The sequence below is a fragment of the Panthera onca genome, chromosome D4, assembly GCF_046562875.1.
Source record: "Panthera onca isolate mPanOnc1 chromosome D4, mPanOnc1 haplotype 2, whole genome shotgun sequence".
NCBI classification, from domain to species: Eukaryota; Metazoa; Chordata; class Mammalia; order Carnivora; family Felidae; genus Panthera; species Panthera onca.
The window spans coordinates 48,664,440-48,690,971 of record NC_138351.1 but is presented as its reverse complement, the minus strand read 5'-3'; the positions used below and the strand labels follow the sequence as shown (position 1 = coordinate 48,690,971).

General features: G+C 37.2%; 1 long non-coding RNA gene across 4 annotated transcripts in view; it reads right to left on the bottom strand.

Annotated features, from left to right (window-relative positions):
* LOC132663839 (uncharacterized) overlaps nucleotides 1-26,532 on the bottom strand; it is a 121,047-nt gene that overhangs the window by 17,519 nt on the left and 76,996 nt on the right. For 3 of the 4 annotated variants that reach the window (XR_014136016.1, XR_013551587.2, XR_014136017.1), the window contains 3 exons: nucleotides 7,322-7,552; nucleotides 4,049-4,138; nucleotides 1,129-1,206 (listed from right to left, as the gene is read on the bottom strand). This is a non-coding gene — a long non-coding RNA (uncharacterized LOC132663839). The remainder of the gene's footprint in view (nucleotides 1-1,128; nucleotides 1,207-4,048; nucleotides 4,139-7,321; nucleotides 7,553-26,532) is intronic. The other variant, XR_014136018.1, reaches the window with a different exon arrangement.

The following is a 26,532-nucleotide window of genomic DNA, read 5'->3' as shown; positions in this document are numbered from 1 at the left end:
CAGATTTTAGAGAATTTGTGAGATCATTCTCTACAATCTAGTGTTAAGATATACATTTTTCTCACCTAAAAACAACAAAAAATACAGGATGTCTTTTTAGAAATCTTGTTCTGTTTGTAAATGCACATAATTAGAAAAGTAATACAACTTCTTTTAACTACCTCCAACATATTTTTTTCTCCATCAACCTGAGCAAGAACAAACAATGCTACTAACACAATGTCTGTTCTCTGTTTAATAATGGATTCAGCAAAGGAAGAATACATCCTAAAAGATTAATAAGAAGCAAATATCCAGGACAGTGAAAAGACAAACAGCAGAGTGGCTGTTTTGCTTAACCGCCTGTCAGTAAATATTCATGCCTGGCTTTGGTCTTTCTCTGGGCCCATGCTGCTAAACTTGGCCTCCTTCTCAAATTTCTGTCAATAGCCTAAAAGGTATATTCAAACAAACATTCAAATATACATTACTCTAGTTCCTTCAGACAAACTGACACAATGGGTTTCCATTTTAATTAGGGAAGCTTCTAAAATGATTTACATCAGAACTGTCCAAGGCTCAGGAGCAAATGATAAAGACGAGAACTTCCTTACATATTTACATTAATGTATTCTTCATTTGTGAGCAGCATAGTTTGAGGGAATCAAAAGCAAAAAGTCAGAACATAGAATGCTTAAGGTAATAGGAAAATCAGATAAGGGACCCCAAATTATGAAATGAAGATCGATTGTTGTTAATTAGTAATCTCGCAATCCTATCAGATTCATTAAAATTCTCCAGTTGTTAAGCTTTTCCTAAAAGTAAAAAAGAAAAAGAAAGAAAAGAAAGAAACAACAACAACAACAGAGATTATCTTTAATCATAGGTGACATATCTGAGACTCTCGAATACCATCCCTTCCCAGATATTATCTGTTCACTGTGGCTCAGTCCATAACTCTCCTCGTTTCAATCCATTTTCTCAGGTTTCTCAAAGCAATCTTACCAAATAATAGATATCCTCCCTGCCACAACATACCCATTTCAGTGGCTCCCCTATTACCTACAAATTCTTAGCAGGACACCCCTCAACCTGTAATCTGGGTCCACTCTATTTTTTCCACTCCATTCTACCTCTCTTTGTACTTACTGTTATGCTCGCCCTTCCCTGAGAATATGACACACATTCATGCCTGCATGTTTTGTTCATAGTGTTCCCTCGGCAAAGCTGCAAGAACAGAATTAGTAGCATTTCAAGTGACAATAGTGTTTGGCAGGTATTCTCTTCCAAGATATTCAATTTTCATCATTTTTGTATATATGTTGAAGTTTATGCTCAAAGACCAGAAGTAAATATGATCTGCCCTGAAAAATATTAGCACATCCTTCTTTCCACCTAGCAACGCCAACTGGAAGCATAAATAAAAATTTAAAACAATACACTGAATATCTAAATTTACTTAGTACTATACAACAAAGAACCGTCTTTTTCTCTATCCCTGTGCCATCCACCTATGCCATTAAATAGAGCAATGTTTAAAATAAAGGACATCCTAGCCATACGATATGTAGGCTTGTGGGATACGTCTTATATACTGGAATTTTATTAATGTGATGATCTCATGATGATTAGAAATGTTATGCTACATAGTTGTAGCACACAGTTGTAACAAAATCATTCACCTTGCTGATTATTCAGAGTAATGATAGAAATTGCATGTAACCTTAGGTGAAATATCCACATAACAAGGCTTTGTTTAGCAACTCCCAGCCAATATGTGATCTCTCTGTGCTATCACAGAGGCCGCACATTTTCCTGTCAACAATTTTCCGTTTGTAGATTGAGGTAGCATTTTATGTCATTTTATTAATATCTGCTCCTCCCCACAGAACAGTAGGCTCCATGGGGACAGAGATCATGTGTGTTTTGCTCACCATTGTATGCCTAGCACGTAGCACAGAGCATGGCACTGAGTTAGCACTCAATAAATATGTGTTGAATGAGTGAACAGCATATATACATTGAGAGTCTGTGCAAATGATAATTTATCTAAGTGAATCCAGAGGACGAGCCTAAAGGAAATTTAGGCTTAACAGAGCAATATTCCTAGCATCAGTGCTTCATTTAGAAGTCAATTTTTTAAAAATTAGGTAAGGAAGGGACACCTGGGTGGCTCAGTTTGTTGAGCATCTGAATTTGGCTCAGGTCACGATCTCAAGGTTGGTGAGTTCAAGCCCAGCATCAGGCTCTCTGCTGTCAGCACAGAGCCCACTTCAGATCTTCTGTCCCCCCGCCTCTCTCTGCACCTCTCCTACTCACACTTTATCTCTCAAAAATAAGTAAACATTAAAGAAATAAGTAAATAAATAAGTCTCCTTTAATTTTAAGAAGTTTCAAGTCAGGTTTGAAGTTTTAAATATTTTCTAAGATTTTAGAACATAGTAGAATATATATATAGGAAATATTACTCAAAAAAATAAGAGCAAGATAAAAACAAAAAATATACTTCAGACATAAGGACTTTGACTTCCTTCTGTCAAGCCACTTCAATTTCTCTTTGGAATTAGGTATCATTTATATAAAAACTGATACATACCTTTGTAGAAATGTGTAGGGGGACAATTTTCTAACAACTGCATTAGAGTTCCTCTTAAAGTGGGAACTATCCTCACATGAGAGTTAAAAGCTTGGAATGGACAATGGGTCCTGCCAGTTAAGGTGACTACAGAGTTCAAGGATTAAAAGAGAGAAAGAGACAGAGAGAGAGAGAGAGAACAGCAGTACTCTGCATAAGGTAAACAGAGGAATTTTTTATTGCCAAAGAGGAACAGAAATAAAATTACAGAAAAGAAAGAGATAAGGGATAGGAGGGGCCATAAAGATGGAGGAAAGCTGGAACTAGATACCAACTAGGACCAATGAAACTCCCCAGGTGTAGCATGCTTAAAGGATTGCTTTAAGAACTATGACTTCATTCCACCTCTGGAATGATAGCATATGTCATGCATCAGAGTAATTCTCTCTCTCTCAGATCAACAATAAAAGCAGATTATTTTGAATAAATACAAAAATGAATGAATGAATTAATTAATTAATATTTGAAAGCATCATAAATGATCCAAAGAGGACAGGACTTGAAAGATCAACATCACAGAAAATAAGCTAACTGAGGTGAGACTCAAATTTGCCTCTGTGGGTTTTTTTTTCCTGAGTTATTTACCAGTTTGCAGCCCAGGAAAGAGAAGCAGAAAGCAATCTGGAGCTGGAGGCAGTTCCATCAGGCTGGGGAGACAGAAATTAGAATTTGGAGATACCCAGATTTGCAGGGCCAAGATCACAGAGGAAGGAATGGCACAAAAGTGAGTTAGAAAATTCTATATGCAATCTCCCCACGAGATGTTAGCTGACACCAAAGCTATACATGCAAGTCACCAAGAATACAAGTGGAAAGTAAGTCTGAGAGGCTAAAACAATGAGCAAAAATATCTGAAGTTTTTTGGTACTGAAAGACAGGGTTAGAGCTCAGGGTCTGCCAAGGTGAGGTTCCTTCTGGTAAAGAACCCAGAATTTCAGATGAAACCCTAAAGAGTGTGGTCCATAAAAAATAGGAAAAACTGCCCTATGAAAGGCTGAAACCAAGCCTTTCTCAAGGACAAAAATGTACTAACAATAAAGGAAAATGTTGATAAGTTGGATTATATTAAAATTAAAATGTTCTGTCACTCAAAGGCACCATTAAGAGAATAAAAACCTAAATGTTACATAGGATAAAGATATGTGCAATACAAATACCAATAAAAGACTAGTATTAAAGGTATATATCAAGAACTCCTACATTCAATAAGAAAAAGATTTCTACCAAGCAATAAGAAAAAAAGATGTTTTTCTATCAAATAGAGTCAATAGAAAAATTGAAAATCATCAAGGATACCAACATATCCAATAAGCATATGAAAAGGTATCTATATCATTATTCATCAGAAAAATCTGATTAAAACCATTATGAAGTCCCACTGAATCCACCAGAAGAGCTTATTTTTTTTGTTTTAAATAACAATAATGACCTCACCAAATGCTGACAAGGGTGTGGAGATCTGATATTGTCAGGTTTCTGAGAGTGTGACTTGATAGAAATCCTCTGGAAACTTGTCAGCACCTGCTAAAGTGAACATGCATGTTATGTTCAGTTATATATAATTAGTTACAGTCAATTCCACTCTGAGTACAGGGCCAACAGAAATCAGTTCATATGTGCACCAAAAATATTCATACTAGCTTTCTTGTAATGGTTAAAACTAGAAACAACCCAATAGTATTGTCCTTAGACATGCAGCATTCTACCTACCAATGCCACAAGGAACCCCATGCTTTGTGTGATTTCCTTGCAATTATCTCTCTTTCAAGTGGGTAGTATCAGCTGGAGCTGGTATTGCCATCCATGTAGGGTGTCTGAGCCCAGACTAGGACTCATATGTGTACTGCTCCCTGTTTCCCCTCTCCTAGGTGCTTTCCAACACTCTACCCCACTAATGGGGCTGACTGGATGTCCCAAGGAGGTCCAGGACTCCTTGTTTGGCATTTTTTTTCTATAAAATCACATGGGATTGAGTCACCAGAATGAGGCTAATACAGTAATTTGGGGTGACACAAGATAGACACAGGCTCTGGACTACTAACAGTCCACTGACAACTTCACCACCTATGTACATCCATGTATCAGCTCTTACTTCAGTGCCACATCTAGTCTATTGCACCTGGCAGTGGTGAGGGTGGCAGCACTCATCCCATATGAACAGCCAGTACAATCCCCACCCTCTCCATAGAATGTGTATCTCATATCCGCCAGTCCTCCAGCGCTGCTCATAGCTATCTCCTCCATGGGCTAACCAGACTGATGCTCTGTAATGCCAGTGGGTCCTCTTGATGCTCCCCTTGACTGTTCTTAAGCCGTACCGAACATGGCAGGGATGTACCTTGTATGGACGGGAACCACCCTGCTTGTACAAACTGATCGACTCCTAGCTGATCATTCCCAATGGTGGGAAGAAGTACAAGGCAGGGGTTATAACCAACACCAAAAGATATCACATTCTAGGATTATACTGATTCTAGTAAAAAGACTTCAAGAGAAGACATAGCTAACAAGATGTGTTGTTCTATGTTTATCCTATAAAATTCTGAATGGTAAATTTATCATGACTAGAAATGAATTCTTGTTGACACTGCACACTATGGATAAGACTTGCATGTGTGGTCACAATCAATGAAGTAAAGTAACAATCTTTGGGAGAGGCATTGGAAGCCAATATTCACAGATGTCACATGGGTGATGCAACATCATGGGTAATAAGGTAACCAGCATTTAACAAAAAGGTATTAGGGATATGCAAAGGCAAGAAAATCAATGGTGTTTCAATACCAACAGGTGCCGAAGAGCCATGGCATTGCAGATAGTAAAGTCTTGCTCACTTTTCCTTATAGTAAGAAAAACATTAGCCAGGAATAAGATATGTGACAATTAAGAACATTAAGACATAATTCCTGGGTCTTATTTAGAAGATATTTGGATATTATGAAGAATATGACTACCAATTGGACAATAAACAAATTTGTAAATACCTCTTCTCTACCTATTATTCTAAATGTTTATTGATAAATCAGTATCACATAGGCCCATAAATTTTGTAATTCATTTTTACTCAAATCATTTATGTAGGCAGAGACCTTGGGGGAAAAAAGGTTTTCCAGGATTCCACATACCTGGTGTGCAGTCCTACAAAGCAAATATCTTTCAACAGTCATAAATCAGTATCACATAGGCCCATAAATTTTGTAATTCATTTTTACTCAAATCATTTATGTAGGCAGAGACCTTGGGGTAAAAAAGGTTTTCCAGGATTCCACATACCTGGTTTGCAGTCCTACAAACCAAATATCTTTCAACAGTCAAATTAATAAATAATGTGTAGTACAGTCACACAATGAGAACAAACACCAAAACCAAATGCAATGACATGGGTGAATCTCATGAATGAAAGAAGAAAGACATAAAAGAGAACATACTGTATGATTCCATGTGTATAATTTTCCAAAGTAGGCAAAACTAATCTATAATGGTGGAACCGTCAGGAGAGTAGTGACCTTTGGATAAGGTGTGTGGCAAAATGGTTATTAACCAGAAGAGGTTTTGAAACTGAACCAATCATTGCAAGCAAATTTAATTTAAATGTACTGACATTTTTTTTGTTCCAATGCTTTCCTCCACCCTTAAGAGTCCATTTCATTGTCATATAAAAATTATTCTTCCCTTATTTTATCTTTGTCCTACAGAGGACATGTAAAGGTAACTCACAAAAATATTTTTCAATGGTTTCAAGTTGCGTGAAACAAGACTTTACACACTGGTCAATCCTTCCAGAGACAGCACATTTACTGTGCATTTGTTAAAGGACACATTCTAAAAAATATAGAGATCAACTCTCAGTAATCGTTCATGTTACATTATGGGGAGGTCACATATTTGAATTTCCAAGCGAACTGCTTCTCCACTGATGTCATATGATTTGTGTTTCCAGTGTTAGAAAGTACCAATCTTTCTGCCTTTTTCTATCATTTCTTCCCCTATATTTCTCTCTCTTCAAGACTAAGAAGTAACAAAATTAGGAGGGTGGAGCAAAAAAATAGGGAAGGGAAGGATGAAGCATTCTGACACTGGAAGTATTCTAATGGTTCAGGAACCTCCTTGGGCTCTTTTCCTCACCTCAGACTAATTACAATATATAAACATGCCTACCAGTATAACAATATTTAGAATTTAATTATGCATTTGTTTTTGTAGTTAATTATTTTTAAAACGACCATTTCATATCGATTGCAGCATTCACAGCTGTTCAAGTTAAGCCTGTAAGTTTTCTGTAACAACAAACCCATTTTCTGTTACTTACCAGTCAAGATGAATTTGTCCTTCTGGGGCCTAAATGACTTCCTTCCTGGCCTCAGACTCAGGGCAAATCTTTGCCAAAGTTAAAGCAAAACGAAGTCCTAAGTGCAAACATCTTGCTGGGAAAGCAACCGAGGACATTACAAAGGCACAAACACCTAAACATCAATTGGATTTTAAGAGACAAAAAACTTTCCAGTTGTTGAGTGCAGGCTAAGGAACAGTCTCTTAGGAATTTATGGGGAAGAAATCTTTTATAAAGAGTATACATAAAACACAACTTAAAAAATGCAATTAGAAGTTCCCAGAGCCTATCTGAAGTTTATCTGAAGCTTCCAAACTTGTCCTCCACCTCTTTGATATTCATGAACATAATAAATACATAACAGAGTCTTAAGATACCTCCAAGATGCGCGTTGCCTCGGAAGTACTGCAAAGGATTCCTGCAGCAGGTGCGGGCTGACTACAGTGCTCTCAACGAGGCTTGCCTATTTCAGTTGGAAAAGGCAATTTCAGCCAGCTACTGTTGAATTGTCAGTATGCCTCAGTCCAAATCAATCAGATCTGTCCTACTGTTTCTTAGAAGTAAACATTTCTGCCTCTGCCATTTGATGTTTTTTTTCCAGGATACAACTGAAACAAAAAGTCAGAGATGGTATTGTTACCGTATTTACAGCATGAAGAAAACCTGTTGGGGCAGCACAACCCTGTTGTCTAAAGAAGTACATGAAATGGCCCCAGCTGGACCTTCTGCTGCTTTCACTCTAAAGGGGATCCAAATCCCAAAACCGTTCCCTGCAAGCTTGAGATCACAAATAAACTGGTTAAACTTTCTGGAACTCAGTCTACCCATCTGTTAAATGAGAAGAATTGTAATTAACTCAACAGAGATTGGAACTTGATTGGGAGAGTACATATAAAAATTGTAGCACATTATCAGCCACACAGTAGGTGCTAGAAAGTATCAAAATATGATTTAAATGATGATAAGCCTAATATTTGTTTGTGTGTACATTAATTAAATCTCTTAATCATATTTTTAATCACTTTAAAGTTCCAGTTTTCCATTTATCTCCTTCAATGGCAGTTTTATTGGCCTTTTCCAGTAATCTACACCACTTCTTTCTTATTTTCCTACCAATTAACTTCAGTTTGAGCACTGAACATTTCATTAATATCACCATCATTAGATAGATCTATAATAATAAAGAAACTCAACTCGATCAAGTTTGCCACTAAAATTTAATTAGATGGTATATATGAAGATGCTTCAGACTGTGAATTATATATGTTTAAATTTTCTTGTGGGAAGGATGATTGGTTTCTGAAAATGACGGGCATGTTTAGCAGAATCTGGTAAATTTTTTCCATAAAGGGCTAGATTGTAAGTATTAAGGCTTTGTGGCGTCCTACTGTCTCTAGCTAAACTATCCAACTCTGCCATTGCATCATGAATACAGCTATTAACAATATATTAATTAATAGGTACAGGTTTTTTTTTTTCAAACAGAACTTAATTTACAAAAACAAGTATTGGGCTGGATTTGTCCCATGGGTCATGGTTTGCCAACCCGTGCTCAACCTTTCTACTGAAGACAAAGAAAATAGTTAGATCCTCCCCATCTTCCTTCAAAATTTCTTGTAAAAATATTACAGAAAGTGGGTAATCAGGTAGAGATCAAAGAACATTATAGCTAAGTCGTGCTTCTGCCCTGGAGGCTTTACAGATTGACTGAAGACAGCTGAAAGGTGGAGCTTTACTTTTAGGGACTCAGTAAGCAGAGGATCGCATAGAGAGCCCATCAAGATAGGAGTCTCCAGTTGAGTCACCATCCCTCTGAGTTTAGGCCTAGAGGCTCTCCACCCTGACAGTGAAAGATTGGACTTTATTCCAATAAGTTACTTACATGTTCCAGAAAAACTCAAGTCATGGCCCCAGCAAAGAGCAGGAGAAGCAAAAATACACCCATTGTATCTGTTATTCCACATTGGCTGTCCAGATTTACTTTCTACCCTTCTCTTCCCTGCTCTTTGTTTCAGTATCACTAACACCTAATTGACTACATCATTCAGGCTCCCATGTCCTCTGGCTTCTAATCGGGTTTGGACAAAGAGAAGCATGGTCAGGACAGCAGAGGCTGGGAGGACAGAGAAATCAGGGCATTGCCTCCCCCACCTCCATTTCTGCTATAGTTCATGCAGTGGCTGTACTCATCTCCAAGTAAAGCTTCACAGGTGATTCTCCACTGCTACCTCCCTTGTCCTTTTAAACTAGACCAAGTGACTCAATGTCCCTTGTTGGTTTCCTGCCCCAGAACACTCTATAAATAGTTTCTGAATCCTTTCAACTGGATTTCTTTGCTGCCCTGGCCCTGACTATGCTATCCTCTCTGGGAAAAACAAATAAACAAACAAACACCATTGTCAGCCTCAGATTATTTCTAAAAGCAATTTTTGAATACAATGTCCAACACAGAAAGATAATCAGACTCATAAGACAAAATAAGCCAAACCAGAAGGAATAACAGAAAACAAAAAGAGACCCATTGGGAATCTGGATATTGGAATTATTAGGTGTGGACAATAAAACAACCAGTCTTACCACATTCATGCAGATTTTAAGCTCAGAAATTCAGGAAGACATGATAAGTAAAGAAAACAGTACATATGTGGCAAATTTAAATAAACATTGATAATAGAAAATAAAATGTAAAGTGTCTTATGGGGTTTAATGTATAGAAAGAGAATCAAAACACTTAAGAGCATATAAATTGAGATGAGGTAATTGAATAAAAAGTATTCTAAGATCCTTACATTTTCTGAAAGGATAATTCAGGTAAAGATAGTTATTAATCTATGATAAAGCATAGGTACAGTATTATCTCCAGGGTATGGCCATGAATACCTATATTAAAACATTTGGAAGGGAAAAATTTATAACTTCCAAACTCTTAAATATATGTGTGTATATTTATATATTGTGACTATGTATGTATTTATGTGTATGTGTGTATATATAGCAAAAAAATGAAAAAAGGAATATAAAATAAGAAAACAATTTTTTTAAATACTTATTTATTTTGAGAGAGAGAGAGAGAGAGAGACTTGGGGAGGGGTAGAGCAAGAGGGAGAGAGAGAATCCCAAGCAGGCTCTGGGTGTCAGCACAGGGCCCGACTCAGGGCTCAATCTCACGAATGGTACAATCATGACCTGAACCGACATCAAGATTTGGATGCTTTACTCACTGAGCCACCCACGCACCACAAGAAAAAAATTATTAATGACATAAGAATATAATCAACTCAAAGACAAATATTTTAGTAATTGTATTGAATGTAAATTAGCTACATGCTTAAGTTAAAAAAATCTTTATACTGATTTTTAAAAATAATATTAACTATAAGCCCTTTTACATATACAATTTGAAATTGGAGTGTATAAAAAGCTTTGAAGTAAAAATATTTTTGGGGCGCCTGGGTGGCTCAGTCGGTTGGGCGGCCGACTTCGGCTCAGGTCATGATCTCGCGGTCCGTGAGTTCGAGCCCCGCGTCAGGCTCTGGGCTGATGGCTCCGAGCCTGGAGCCTGTTTCCGATTCTGTGTCTCCCTCTCTCTCTGCCCCTCCCCCGTTCATGCTCTGTCTCTCTCTGTCCCAAAAATAAATAAAAAACGTTGAAAAAAAAATTAAAAAAAAAAAATTTTTTTTAAAAAGAAATATTTTTTATTTTATTTTTTTTAATTTTTTTAATGTTTATTTTTGAGAGAGAGAGAGACAGAGCGTGAGGAGGGGAGGAGCAGAGAGAGAGAGACACACACAGAATCTGAAGCAGGCTTCAGGTTCCGAGCTGTCAGCACAGAGGCTGACATGGGGATTGAACCCACGAACCGTGGGTGGACACTTAACCAACTAAGCCACCCAGGTGCCCAAAGACTCTTTTTAAAAGATAAATCCAACACCCCCAAAAAGCTAATGGAATTATGGCAATATCAAACAAAGCAAATTTTAAGGCAATGAGAATTATTAGAGAAATGGTCTACACGATGAAACAATGTTAAATTCACTAGAAATATGTATTAATAAATACCAATACTCTTGAGCCAGCAATTGCACACCTAAGAATGCATTCTACATCAGTGGCTTCTCAAGTGTGGACACCAGCATCACCTAAGACCTTAGGATGCAAATTTCCATCAAGACCTTCTGAAACAAACTCTAGTGTTGGATCCCAGAATTTGGGACATTCTAACAAGTTCATCAAATGATTCCTAAGTGTGCTGAAGCTTCAGAAGCACAATTCCACACAAAAAAGGAGACTAAATGCATCAGGACATATACACAATTATTCTCATAATTGCATAGTTTGCAGTAGCAAAAAAAGTAGACACCGTCAAAACCAACAATATTCCAACTAAAGAGTAGAATGAAAAAATAACTCATTAGTTGGCATTAAATAAAATATTACAGAAAAATACAAATGAATGCAACCACGGGCAAAGCAAAACATGGATCTTAAAAATATAATAAATGATTTGAGAAAACTGGAAATGCATAGAAAACAAAAATGGGAGGGTAAAAATAAAACAGACACAGCAAACATGCAATGTGTGATCCCAAATACATAAAATCCAAAAACAGCCAAAACTAGTCTAAATTGCCTTGTGATTGTCGTTTAACCAACAGGATACAAAAAAAGTGATGGGATATACATGATCATGTTGCATAAGGATGTAGCACCTGTCCTGCTAGAATCTCTCTTTCTTTTCCTTGCTGGTTTTGATTAACCAGGGAACCATGTTGGCAAGGAATTCCAGTTGAGTTCCTACAAAGGTTTCTAGCTGACTGACAGCTAGCAAGAAAATGAACCCTCAATTCATAGTAAAAGGAAATGAATTCTGCCCACAATCTGAGTTAGCTTGGTAGCAGATCCTTCCAGAGTCAAGTTTTAGTTGAACTCCCCCACCTAGCCAACACCTTGATTACCACCTTGCAGAAGACCCTGCTAAGCCATACCTGGACTCTCTTGACCCCCAGAAACTGTAATATCATAAGTGAATGTGGTTTTAAGTCACAAAGTCTGTTCTAATTTGTTAAATGACAATAGAAAACGAATACAGAAAGTGTCTTAGTTCTGACTCCCTAAAATCAGAGCCGGAGATGGCGATTCTTGTTCAAGAGATTCATTTATTGGAGCTATGCTGTCAGGAGAAGGGAGTAAAGGAAACAAAACAGGCAGGGGAAAGACTACTGCAAGAATAAAATCTTAGCTAGAGACTAGCTTTAGTCTGATCGCAAGGTGAAGCCCTGGAACATCAAACAGTTAGATCCACCCTGAGTTCAGGGATGGCCTCTTGTGCCACAGGGCCAGTCAGTACTGAGGATGCAGAGATTCCCATTTGGCCAATGGCAATTCTCCAAATAGGTGGACATCTGTGAATTTTTGCCATGCAGCAACTGCCCAAGGAAATGTGAGAGGCAGGGTAGAGGACTAACAGCATCAAGATTATACAGACTGCATAATCAAGGCAAAATTTTAAGGAAAGCTAGGAAATGGTTAGCATAAAAATCAGCAGCATTGAAATGGGTAATGCAGAGATTTTCTAGGATTCTGGCAATGTTCTCTTTCTTAACCAAGGTGGCATGACACAGCTGTGCTTTTTACACTAATATTATTTATTTTATGTACTTTGCTATATACTCATTATATTCAAAATAAAAGAGAATGTTAAAAGTTCTGCCTGGACAGAAATGGCATCTCTATGCTAAAGAAATTTGAGGAGCATTAAGAACTGCATTTACCTCTCTGATATTGTGTCCTCTTATATGGCACTGCACTGTGGCACTTCTAATACATTTTTTAACTTTACTTTCTCCATTTCATATGCTCCGAATCTTACCAGACCAAGAACTCAGAAAATTTTGTCACAATAACTATTAGGGAAACAAAGGAGAGGCCACATAGACAGCCCAGATGGAGAGCTGAACTAGGGGTGGGGAAGGGGGAAAAGATGCACAAAGTATAAATACGTTAACTAGAAAATAAATGATAATATATGATCATGCAAGCTAGTGAACAAGGACAAAAGAATGGGAATTGTTGGCTTTCTGGAAGAGGTGATCCTTTGCGTTCTAATTATTCTAATTCTCTAATAATAAAAAAAAAAAGAAGAAGAAAGCATAGAAATAAAGAATAGACAAAATAAAGCTCAAGTTTTTAGCAGGAAGATTTTTGCCAAATAAAATTTAAATCACAAATCCCAGTATTCATATTAAAAATGAAAAATATCAGACAGGATCCAGAGTAAGCCACTTGGGTCATGTTAGCTTGAAATTCTTAGTAGTTTCCTACTATTTCTCACACTGTTTCCAAACAGCATGATGGAAACCCATGAGACAGATTCTAATGTGATGACCAGCCATAACCCTCATACTCTCTGGAAAATTCCAAGTAGTTGCCATCAATTACAGGCAGATAATTATCTCTCAGTGACTTTCATAAGCCATTATTTTTCTCTAAACACAGAAAAGGAATTAAAAAGGTGAAAGATAATGAATATCCAAGGAAATGAATATATGAGAAAGTTTCAACATGCTTAGCAAACAATTAAGGAGTTTTGATTTCCTTATAATTTTTTCCACTGGATCATCAAGTCAAAATGGGTAAGTAAAATACACAGGGACAGAAAAATATTTTAGATGAAAGAAATAATACAGAATATCAGAAACAGTGAGTCCTTAGAAAGCTTGGAGTCAGATAGCACATCCTAGAACACTTAAATGCTGAGCCGATGTAGAAAAGTCACTTCTTGGGTCTCTTTCATAGGAGCACTGCCTATAAAATAAGACTGTATACCCAAAGGCATTTTATAAAGTTTATTCTACAGAAGTCAAAGGCATTTTTGGAGACTATTGGAACTCACTTCTAGTTTATAACTTGGAAAGGAGACAGATTTTTCTAGACTTACCAATCTTTTTTCAGAATATTTTATTTTATTGTTATTTTTTTTAATTTTAGAGAAAGAGAGCAAGCAGGGAAAAGGAGTAGAGGGAGAGAGAGAGAATCATAAGCAAGCTGTACACTCAGTGTGGAGGGGCTCAATCCCACGATCCTGGGATAATGACCTGAGCCAAAATCAAGAGTCAGACACAACCGACTAAGCCACCCAGGCGCCCCCAGAATATTTTAAATAAGAGTGCTGAACAACAACAACAACAAAATTAAGCTGTGAAGATAATCCAAAAAGAAACAACAACAACAACAGTTCATCTGTGTTACTAGATTTTCACCCAAAGGCATCAACCACTATACTGGAAGCATGGGAAAAAAATGTTTCCACTTTGGAATGTTTTGTGAAATTATTCTGAGCCACAATCCAGGACACAATGTTAAAGGAAAAGATAACTCCCCCAGGCAAAAACTTCCTTCTCCACTAAGTGGATCATGAATCAGTTTTAGGCTGTGGTGTTCTACTCCATTGAGCCCAGAACATCCAGCAGCTTCCAGAATCTGCCAAACCATCAAGCACGACAGACAATTCCCTTTAAGCCGATTCAAGTGCCGAAAAGCAGTGAGCTAGAACTTCTCCCCCAAATCTGGAGCTCAATGATGTGTAGGCTTCATTCTTCTTAAGAAAAATAACTCAAACTCTATAGTACTTTTGCAAGGTTCAGTTAAGTTATACTTCTAATTGTAGTACTTTTTATTCTTTGCTTTTGTTTTATTTTTCAGTGAATATAAAACATACTGTTGGGATTCTGATGGTGATTTTTGCTTCTTAGCTTTCTGAGTACCCCTCAACTATATATTTGTAAAATAGTTTTATTTTAAGATAACAGGAAATAAATAGAATTTAAAAGGTGACAGTGGAAAGAGTTCAAATTAAGAAAATGTGTCAAATTAGATGCAGTGCTGGGCAGTAGTGATACACTATTTATAGAGAAAGAGTGTGTTAATGCATGTGTATAAGTATATGAGCATATATGTATGTATATGTATATTCTATACATATATTAATATGCATATACATACATATAAATATACATACAGAGAGAGAGAAAGACAGTTCAATATATATTCACTGAAGGAATGGATTTAATGGGATTCAAGTAATAAATATAAATGTATCATGATTCTAATAGAATATTATATCATAGAGAGGGATGGTCATTAGCAAGCTAAATGGGAAGTACAACTCTAAGAAAGATTAGGATTTATTCTCTAACCAGCTAAGAAAAAAATATGTTAGGGAGGACACACATGGAGTAATCAACTCTTTTTTTTTTTTTTTTGGCTGATATACAATGATTATTATTAACTACTATGATCATTATTTCCTTTTATAATAGTATTTAAACATAAAAAATGAGATAACTGGGGCACCTGAGTAGCTCAATCTGTTAGGCATCTGACTCTTGACTTCGGCTCAAGGTCATGATCTCACTGTTAGTGGGATCAAGTCCTGCACTGAGCTCTGCACTGGAGCCTTCTTTGGATTCTCTCTCTTTCTCTGCCCCTCCTCTCCTCATTCTCTCTCTCTCTTTCTTAAAATAAATAAATAAAAACTTTTTAAAAAATACAATGACATCTCAAATTATTTTTAACAATTGACAAAATTTGGGGTGCCTGGGTGGCTCATTCAGTTAAGTGTCCAACTTTGGCTCAGGTCATGATCTCGCACTCCGTGAGTTGGAACCCCACTTTGGGCTCTGTGCTAACAGTGCAGAGCCTGGATCTTGCTTCCAGGATTCTGTATATCCCTCTCTTTATGCCCCCCCCCCAAAAAATAAATAAAAAACTTAAATTTTTTTTAAATAAAACTTAACTAATTTTAACTTTATGGAGAACATACTATATCATTTTTTGTTTTGTTGTTTCTAATTTCTTGACCAACCAGAAAAGTCTGTCAGACTCTCATCTTTGGGCTATCATTTTGGTTTTGGAACCACCATCATAGACTATATGAGATACAAGGTCTTGAAAGATAGGTAATTGTGCCAGCTGAAATTCAAGCTGACCTATGAAATAGTCCTGTCGTTTCAAGTACGTGGTTGGGTCAAAGACCATCCACAGATTGGAATTTTGGAAGCATAAAGAATTTGGACTTTCTATGAAAAGATTTATTTTATATTTGCCATATACCATTTTTAATTATTAATAAGTATATAATCATAGTTATCTAGCTTAGTATGCTCAAATTTTATTTTTATATATTCCCAGTTTTCTAGAGAAGTGAGCTAGGTTTAAGTCATGAAAGCTAGTCAAAGTCCATGAAAGTAAATATTGGAAATTTAAGAATGCACTGACATGAGGAAACTCATCAAGATAAAAAGCTTCTGCACAGCGAAGGAAACAATCAGCAAAACTAAAAGGCAATCAATGGAATGGGAGAATAAATTTGCAAATGACATATCAGATAAAGGGCTGGTATCCAAAATCTATAAAGAACTTATCAAATTCAACACCCAAAAAACAAAAAACCCAGTGAAGACATGGGCAAAAGACATTTCTCCAAAGAAGACATCCAGATAGCCAACTGACACATGAAAAAATGCTCAACATCACTCATCATCAGGGAAATACAAATCAAAACCACACTGAGATACCACCTAATACCAGTCAGAATGGCTAAAATTAGTAACTCAGGCAACAACAGATGTTGGCAAGGATTCAGAGAAAGAGGATCTCTTTTGCACTGCTGGTGGGAATGTAAACTGGTGCAGCCACTTTGGAAAACAGTGTGGAGGTTCCTCAAAAAAATTCAAAATATAACTACCCTATGACCCAGCAGTTGCACTACTAGGTATTTATCCCAGGGATACAGGTGTGCTGTTTTGAAGGGGCACATGCACCATAATGTTTATAGCAACACTATCAACAATAGCCAAAGTATGGAAAGAGACCAAATGTCCAATGACAGATGAATGGATAAAGATGTGGTGTATATATGTGTATACACATATATACACAATGGAGTATTACTGGGCAATCAAAAATAATGAAATCATGCCATTTGCAACTATGTGGATGGAACTAGAGGGTATTATGCTAAGCGAAAGTAGTCAGAGAAAGACAAATATCATATGACTTCACTCATATGTGGAATTTAAGATACAAAACAGATGAACATAAGGGAAAGGAAGCAAAAATAATATAAAAACAAGGAGGAAGACAAAACATAAAAGACTCTTAAATACAGAGAACAAACTGAGGGTTGCCGGAGGGATTGTGGGTGGGGAGATGGGCTAAATGGGTAAGGGGCATTAAGGAAGACACTCGCTGGGATGAGCACTGGGTGTTATACATAGGGGATGAATCACTGGAATCTATTCCTGAAATCATTATTGCACCAGATGCTAACTAACTCGGATGTAAATTTTTAAATAAGTAAATAAATAAAATTCAAAAACAAAAGAATGCACTGACATGAGTGACATATACACAAGCTTCAAGTCAGTTTTGAGTGACATCCACCCAATAATGCGGCTTATTAAGGCATTAATGATATGGGTCTAGATAAAGTGGTAGCTAGTGACTAAATGATTTAATATTCAAGATGTCAGTTTGGCAACCAATAATAGCTAAGACGCTGAAGGAATCTGGCTAAACAAATGCAAATTTTCTGGTCCTCTTTGAAGAAAATCTTTGTTACACAGCCTGACTTATTCAGTGAAACTTTATTTCCCTTTTATACTATAAATGAAAGTACTAATGAAAGTTTTGAAATTCTCTCCCTCACTATAAAGAAAAGCATCATCATGAAAGTTAATATTTATTGAGCTTTACTATGTGCTTGGCAAGTTACAATGTATTTTGCCTGCATTATATAATGTAAATTAAAAATTCTTATAAAGTAAATACTATTATTATCTCCATTTTATACATGAGGCAACTGAAGACCAGACCAGTTAGTTTGCCTAAAGCACTCCATATATCTTTATTTGTTCTTTTATTTAATTCTTTGACTTATTAAACAGATATTTACTGATGACCCACTATGTTTAAGGTGCTACAGTAGGGTGGATATTTCTAAAAGTGTTAAAGGAAGAATCTGCCTAAACTTGAGAATTTGTTCCTCTGCAGACTACCTTCCCCTATTCCTGTTAATAGTAACTGAAGGATTAAAAAAAATTAAACTAAGCATAAGGTTATTTTTAAATTTTCATAGAAATGGCATTCCCTCTATGCCTGAAATTTTGCTTCCAAATCAAACTGCTCACTAGTACAGCTATATCTTAGAAGTAAAATCTGAGGGCTTCTGGGAACCTCTACCTAAAGAAACAAATCCTTGTGACCTGACATTGAAAACCCATGAATATCACAAAGCCATGAAATAACTTTGGTGCAGCATTTATGCTGAATGTCGTTTATTAACTCTGGCCCCACCATCTTTCATATGGTCTTCCATTGAAAAAAAAAGCTCAAAATGTTTTTAGATACTTGATTTAGAAGGAAGCACATCTGTCACCTAAATCTATCAAATATTTGTTTAAACCAATATGGATCATCAACTTGTGCTCATTATTACTTTTTAATCAGAAATGTATCTTTCTTCTCCATATATGTATGTGTGTGTGTATATATATACACGTTTGTGTGTGTGTGTGTGTGTATGAAATGACATATTAAAATGTTCCTAGTGAAATGATAAAGACTAAGAATAATTTGGTATTTGTGAATATGCCCAGCAAACAATAGGGAAAAAAAACTTGTATCTGAGAGCAACAACTGTATAAATTTATCTCTTTGTTGATTACCAGAAACTGCTGCAGTGACCTTTTTATAACTGCAAATAATTAGCTTCCATTTCAAGAGAGCAGTTTTGGCACTTCAAATTTCCCTGATATGTTGCCATTCATTTGAAACTGTCCTTAAGGTCGTTTTACTATAAAAATACCAATAAAATATAAGTAGCATAAAAAATAAATAAAATAATTAGCTTAATCTGACAGTTGGTATAGAAAACTGAGGTTAAAAAATTTATTCTTGATGACGGGGCACCTGGGTGGCTCAATCGATTAAGCAAGTGTCCAACTCTTGACTTCGGCACAGGTCATGATCTCACAGTTGTGAGACTGAGCCCCACGTTGGGCTCTGCACTGACAACAGAGAGCCTGCTTGGGATTCTCTCTCTTCTTCTCTCTCTGTCCCCCCTCCCCTCTCAAAATAAATCAACATTAACAAAAATATTCTTGATGATATTATAGAGAAAGTGGCAGCTTCCCACACTGATGTTAGAATTGTGAGTTGGAGTAATATCCAGGGAATAATAATACCTATCTATCAGCAATTTTTAAATACACATAACATATACTCGTAAATATAGCAATTATATTTTCAGGAGTTTATCAGATATGCTTACAAATATGATGAGTACAGATTATACCAGCAATAACGGTTGCATTTATAAAAAGGAGGGTAGTGGGAGGGCTGGGTAAATGTGACTGAATTAATGTTCATTATATCTTCCATATAACATATTTATTTCATGTTACATATTATGCATTTAAAATAAATTTATTTAAGTAAATAAGTAAATGTATAAATAAAAGGAAAAATAAAAACTTATTATACTGACTGACAATAATTTACAAATTTGTCATCAACCATCATCTCTGTCAACATAGTCTCACCTGTAACCAGTTACAAAATGCAAGCATCTGGATATATTTTTACCCCCTTACTCATCAAAATTGCCTCTAGCCTCTTTACCAGTCTTTAAAACTAGGTAACCTCGGGGCCTTTGCACTTGTTCTTTGTTCTGCTGGAAACACATCCTAGCCCCCTAACATCTGCATGGTTTTCTCCATCACCTCCTTTAAATCTTTGTTCAAATATCACTCTTGCCATAAGTCTCTGCAAGACCATCTATTTCAAACTCTGGCCCTATTTCAGGTGCTCCGTGTCTCCTCCCTGGTTTATTTCACACCACAGCTCCTGTCACCTTCTAATAAACTTCACTATTTTCTTTGTTATGTTTATCGACTGTCTCCTCCAGAAAAATGTAATTTCCATGAGGGTAAGGATTCTTTTCCCTACTGTTTTAATTTCTGTTGTCTTCCTGGTAATGGACACATAAATATTTATTGATAGAACTAATGAATAAATGACATTTATCAAAATGTATTCCACAGAACACCATTCCTGTGAGACGCTTTACTAAAAACAGATAGGCTTGTGATTAAATAAATTTGGAAAATTCTGCACACTGTATTCACCTTTTATATATGCACACTTTCTATGAATATGAGTAAATATACATAGGATAAACATGTATAAATATTAATGGTATATTGTATTATTCTATAATAATATAAACACATATAATGTATGCATAATTATATATTTATAAATATATATACATACATTTTATGTAAGTTCTACAACTGTCCTAATAATTGAAAATACAGGTATCTGCCTAAAGAAATGACTGAAATTAGGGGCACCTGGGTGGCTCAATCAGTTTAGTGTCCAACTTTGGCTCAGGCCATGATCTCACAGTTCATGCCTGCTTCAGATCCTCTGGCTCCCTCTCTCTCTGCCCTTTCCCTGCTTCTTCTCTCTCAGAAAAATAAAAATTAAAAAATATAATAAAGATTAAAAAAAGAAGATATAACTGAAATTAGACATTGTGAATGAGCTGACAGATTACAAATAAAGGCTCCAACTAATTGAATAGGAAAGAAATAATGAGGAATTACTAAAGATACTAGTAATGGAAAAGGAAGCATTTGACAAAATTAGGTAATAAAAAACATTATGAATATAGCCCAAAAGACTTTGAAATTATACCAAAAAACACTGTACAAAGAAATGTAGAGAAAATATATGGATCATAGACACTAAAATCTTCAAATTTCTAGAAATAACTGAAATTCAGCTCCATGTTTCATGAAAGTCATTTAGTGACAAATATTTAGTGACATATTATAATAAATTTTGCTTTTTGAATGTAAAAATCAGAGAAAATAGATTTTTATAGTCCACTGGTCAGTTCATTAGATCTATTTTGAAGATTAGTTTAACATGGGTGTAGGACATGCAGGTAGATTAGCACATTGCCAAGGACAATTTAGGACTTGATGCTCTTTACAAATGATGTCATCACTTTAAGACTACTATACATTTGGGCTGATAAAGTCTTGCTCTAGAACTTACCCTGCAATTAACCTGTCCTCAATGTTAATACCTGTCTGTTAATACTGATCACTTTCCTTTCCCTTGAATGAAAAAGTCTTAATTTGTAGACTGGGAAGCCAAAGGCAAAACCTTTCATTCTCCATTCCCCACATTCCCCTCCATGCTCCATTTTTGTCCAATGGAAGAACAAAAATCTTTTCTTGCTTTTGATAGAAATCTCAACCCTAAAGACTCCACAAAAAAATTGCTGGAACCAATATATGAATTCAGCAAAGATGCAGGATATAAAATTAACATGCAGAGAGGATCCTGGGAAGATGGCAGCATAGGAAGACACTTGGCTCACTGCGCATCCTGCTGATCACTTAGATTCCACCTACACCTGCCTAAATAACCCAGAAAACCACCAGAAGACTAGCAGAACAGAGTCTCCGGAGCCAAATGCAGACGAGAGGCCCACGGAAGAGGGTAGGAAGGGCGGAGAGGCGGTGCACGCTCCACGGACTGGCGGGAGGGAGCCGGGGCGGAGGGGTGGCCTGCCGGCCAAGCAAAGCCCCTGAGTCTGGCTTGCAAAAGCGGATGGAGTGTGTTTGGATAGCAAGCAGGACTTAACATCTGGAAGGTTATAAGTTAACAGCACTGCTCAGAGAGCGGGGAGGCTGGAGGACAACGGGAGGGAGAGTTCTTGAGCCCTGGACGACAGAGCTCAGCTTGGCGGGGAACAAAGGCACTCACCAGAGCCATCGCCCTCGCCCATCCCCCAGCCAAAATCCCAAAGGGAACCAGTTCCAGCCAGGGAACTCGCTTGCACCGCACAAACACCCAACGCTGTGCTTCTGCGGATCCATCCCTCCGGCGGGTCTGACTCCCTCCCAGTGCCGCAGAGCCACTCCGGAAGTGGATCTCCGAAGGAAAAGTGAACTGAGCCTGCCCCTCCCACCCCTGTGCACCTTGCTGATCCACCCCAGCTAATACGCCAGATCCCCAGCACCACAAGCCTGGCAGTGTGCAAGTAGCCCAGACGGGCCACGCCACCCCACAGTGAATCCCGCCGCTAGGAGAGGGGAAGAGAAGGCACACACCAGTCTGACTGTGGCCCCAGTGGTGGGCTGGGGGCAGACATCAGGTCTGACTGCAGCCCCGCCCACCAACGCAAATTATTCAAGACAGCACAGGGGAAGTGCCCCACAGTCCCGCACCACTCCAGGGACTATCCACAATGACGAAACGAAAGAATTCCCCTCAGAAAAACATCCAGGAAATAACAACAGCTAACGAACTGATCAAAAATGATTTAAACAATATAACAGAAAGCGAATTTAGAATAATAGTCATAAAATTAACCGCTGGGTTTGAAAACAGTATAAAGGACAGCAGAGAATCTCTTGCTACACAGATCAAGGGACTAAGGAACAGCCAGGAGGAGCTAAAAAATGCTATCAATGAGCTGCAAAATAAAATGGAGACAACTACGGCTTGGATTGAAGAGGCAGAGGAGAGAATAGGTAAACTAGAAGATAAAATTATGGAAAAAGAAGCTGAGAAAAAGAGAGATAAAAAAATCCAGGAGTATGAGGGGAAAATTAGAGAACTAAGTGATGCACTAAAGAGAAATAATCTACGCATAATTGGTATTCCAGAGGAGGAAGAGAGAGGGAAAGGTGCTGAAGGTGTACTTGAAGAAATAATAGCTGAGAACTTCCCGGATCTGGGGAAGGAAAAAGGCACTGAAATCCAAGAGGCTCAGAGAACTCCCTTCAGACGTAACTTGAATTGATCTTCTGCACGACATATCATAGTGAAACTGGCAAAATACAAGGATAAAGAGAAAATTCTGAAAGCAGCTAGAGATAAATGTGCTCTAACATATAAAGGGAGACGTATAAGACTCGTGACTGATCTCTCTACTGAAACTTGGCAGGCCAGAAAGGAATGGCAGGACATCTTCAATGTGATGAACAGAAAAAATATGCAGCCAAGAATCCTTTATCCATCAAGTCTGTCATTTAGAATAGATAGGAGAGATAAAGGTCTTCCCAAACAAACAAAAACTGAAGGAATTTGTCACCACTAAACCAGCCCTACAAGAGATCCTAAGGGGGATCCTGTGAGACAAAGTACCAGAGGCATCGCTAAAAGCATGAAACCTACGGACATCACAATGACTCTAAACCCATATCTTTCTATAATAACACTGAATGTAAATGGACTAAATGCACCAACCAAAAGACATAGGGTATCAGAATGGATACAAAAACAAGACCCATCTATTTGCTGTCTACAAGAGACTCATTTTAGACCTGAGGACACCTTCAGATTGAGAGTGAGGGGATGGAGAACTATTTATCATGCCACTGGAAGTCCAAAGAAAGCTGGAGTAGCCATACTTATATCAGACAAACTAGACTTTAAAGGCTGTAACAGGAGATGAAGAAGGGTATTATAAATAATCACAGGATCTATCCATCAGGAAGAGCTAACAGTTATAAATGTCTATGCGCCGAATACGGGAGCCCCCAAATATATAAAACAATTACTCACAAACATAAGCAACCTTATTGATAAGAATGTGGTAATTGCAGGGGACTTTAAAACTCCACTTACAGGAATGGATAGATCATCTAGACACACGGTCAATAAAGAAACAAGGGCCCTGAATGATACATTGGATCAGATGGACTTGACAGATATATTTAGAACTCTGAATCCCAAAGCAACAGAATATACTTTCTTCTCGAGTGCACATGGAACATTCTCCAAGATAGATCACATACTGGGTCACAAAACAGCCCTTCATAAGTATACAAGAATTGAAATCATACCATGCATACTTTCAGACCACAACGCTATGAAGCTTGAAATCAACCACAGGAAAAAGTCTGCAAAACCTCCAAAAGCGTGGAGGTTAAAGAACACCCTACTAAAGAATGAATGGGTCAACCAGGCAATTAGAGAAGAAGTTTAAAAATATATGGAAACACATGAAAATGCAAATACAACAATCCAAACGCTTTGGGATGCAGCGAAGGCAGTCCTGAGAGGAAAATACATTGTAATCCAGGCGTACCTCAAGAAACAAGAAAAATCCCAAATACAAAATCTAACAGCACACCTAAAGGAAATAGAAGCAGAACAGCAAAGACAGCCTAAATCCAGCAGAAGAAGAGAAATACTAAAGATCAGAGCAGAAATAAACAATATAGAATCTAAAAAAACGGTAGAGCAGATCAACGAAACCAAGAGTTAGTTTTTTGAAAAAATAAACAAAATTGACAAACCTCTAGCCAGGCTTCTCAAAAAGAAAAGGGAGATGACCCAAATAGATAAAATCATGAATGAAAATGGAATTATTACAACCAATCCCTCAGAGATACAAATAATTATCAGGGAATACTATGAAAAATTATATGCCAACAAACTGGACAACCTGGAAGAAATGGACAAATTCCTAAACACCCACACACTTCCAAAACTCTATCAGAAGGAAATAGAAACCTTGAACAGACCCATAACCAGTGAAGAAATTGAATCAGTCATCAGAAATCTCCCAAAAAATAAGAGTCCAGGACTAGATGGCTTCCCAGGGGAGTTCTACCAGACGTTTAAAGCAGAGACAATACCTATCCTTCTCAAGCTATTCCAAAAAATAGAAAGGGAAGGAAAACGTCCAGACTCATTCTATGAAGCCAGTATTACTTTGATTCCTAAACCAGACAGAGACCCAGTAAAAAAAGAGAACTACAGGCCAATATCCATGATGAATGCAAAATTTCTCAATGGTGGATGCAAAAATTCTCAATAAGATACTAGCAAATCGAATTCAACAGCATATAAAAAGAATTATTCACCATGATCAAGTGGGATTCATTCCTGGGATGCAGGGCTGGTTCAACATTCACAAATCAATCAATGTGATACATCACATTAATAAAATAAAAGATAAGAGCCATATGATCCTGTCAATCGATGCAGAAAAGGCCTTTGACAAAATTCAGCAACGTTTCTTAATAAAAACCCTCAAGAAAGTCGGGATAGAAGGAACATACTTAAAGATCATAAAAGCCATTTATGAAAAGCCCACAGCTAACATCATCCTCAACGGGGAAAAACTGAGAGCTTTTTCCCTGAGATCAGGAACACGACAGGGATGTCCACTCTCACCGCTGTTGTTTAACATAGTGTTGGAAGTTCTAGCATCAGCAATCAGACAACAAAAGGAAATCAAAGGCATCAAAATTGGCAAAGATGAAGTCAAGCTTTCGCTTTTTGCAGATGACATGATATTATACATGGAAAATCCGATAGACTCCACCAGAAGTCTGCTAGAACTGATACATGAATTTAGCACAGTTGCAGGATACAAAATCAATGTACAGAAATCAGTTGCATTCTTATACACTAACAATGAAACAACAGAAAGACAAATAAAGAAACTGATCCCATTCACAATTGTACCAAGAAGCATAAAATACCTAGGAATAAATCTAACCAAAGATGTAAAAGATCAGTAGGCTGAAAACTATAGAAAGCTTATGAAGGAAATTGAAGAAGATATAAAGACATGGAAAAACATTCTGTGCTCATGGATTGGAAGAATAAATATTGTCAAAATGTCAATACTATCCAAAGCTATCTACACATTCAATGCAATCCCAATCAAAATTGCATCAGCATTCTTCTCGAAACTAGAACAAGCAATCCTAAAATTCATATGGAACCACAAAAGGCCCTGAAGAGCCCAAGTAATTTGAAGAAGAAGACCAAAGCAGGAGGCATCACAATCCCAGACTTTAGCCTCTACTACAAAGCTGTCATCATCAAGACAGCATGGTATTGGCACAAAAACAGACACATAGACCAATGGAATAGAATAGAAACCCCAGAACTACACCCACAAATGTATGATCAACTAATCTTTGACAAAGCAGGAAAGAACATCCAATGGAAAAAAGACAGTCTCTTTAACAAATGGTGCTGGGAGAACTGGACAGCAACATGCAGAAGGTTGAAACTAGACCACTTTCTCACACCATTCACAAAAATAAACTCAAAATGGATAAAGGACCTGAATGTGAGACAGGAAACCATCAAAACCCTAGAGGAGAAAGCAGGAAAAGACCTCTCTGACCTCAGCCGTAGCAATCTCTTATTGACACATCCCCAAAGGCAAGGGAATTAAAAGCAAAAATGAACTACTGGGACCTTATGAAGATAAAAAGCTTCTGCACAGCAAAGGAAACAACCAACAAAACTAAAAGGCAGCCAACGGAATGGGAAAAGATATTTGCAAATGACATATCGGACAAAGGGCTAGTATCCAAAATCTATAAAGAGCTCACCAAACTCCACACCCGAAAAACAAATAATCCAGTGAAGAAATGGGCAGAAAACATGAATAGACACTTCTCTAAAGAAGACATCTGGATGGCCAACAGGCACATGAAAAGATGCTCAACGTCACTCCTCATCAGAGAAATAC